Genomic DNA, 732 nt, shown 5'->3' with positions numbered 1-732 from the left:
GCCCCCGAAATGCTGGAAAGCGACATAGTTGGGTCAAGCAGAGGGTAGAGTAGCACTTCCTTTGTCCTCTTTTTTTAAACTAGGTATCCAGCTTCTAATAAAATTTTGGTCTATCAGGAAGTTGGGACAATCTATACACATCACCAAAAGAACGTAATAGTTGATGCCGATGCTGGTGGCAACAGAAGGAAAATTGTAGCTTTTGTTGGTGGTCTTGATCTGTGTGATGGCCGATATGACACTCCTCAACATCCGTTGTTCAGGACACTACAGACAATTCATAAAGATGATTTTCACAACCCCACTTTTACGGTACAGTTTCTTCATATTGCGTAGCTTTCTTGGCAATACTTAGTAAGCGATTACCTTGAACGGGAGCTAGGAGCCATATTTGTTCTCTTTATGGCAATTTGATATTTAACTTGTTTAAATGGTATCGTTTGACATTGATTTATTTAGTCTTTGTTCGGGCTTCATTTTTTTGTTTAACTAAATTATGCAAACAATTACCGAATTGCTAATTATTTCAGTAGCTGTGCTTTTTTTTTTTTGTTAAGATCTTGTCTTCCAAAGTTTTTTCAACTTTTCTTTGCCATTTGTAAATATCAAAGAATTGTTGAGCTCTGACATTGATAACGATCTGGTAATGGCCTAACACCTTAATTTATGTACTAATAAATGTTAATATTTCGACAGGGAAACCTTTCAGGATGTCCAAGAGAGCCTTGGCAT

General features: G+C 36.7%; 1 long non-coding RNA gene across 1 annotated transcript; it reads left to right on the top strand.

Moving 5' to 3' along the window:
• LOC104774595 lies at positions 1–732 on the top strand. Its single transcript, XR_765405.1, has 3 exons — positions 1–44; positions 118–312; positions 697–732. It is a non-coding gene; the product is annotated as an uncharacterized LOC104774595 (long non-coding RNA).

The sequence above is a fragment of the Camelina sativa genome, unplaced genomic scaffold (genome assembly GCF_000633955.1).
Source record: "Camelina sativa cultivar DH55 unplaced genomic scaffold, Cs unpScaffold03799, whole genome shotgun sequence".
NCBI lineage: Eukaryota > Viridiplantae > Streptophyta > Magnoliopsida > Brassicales > Brassicaceae > Camelina > Camelina sativa.
Note: the sequence above shows the minus strand (reverse complement) of the source record. Positions and strands in the feature narration are given on the sequence as shown.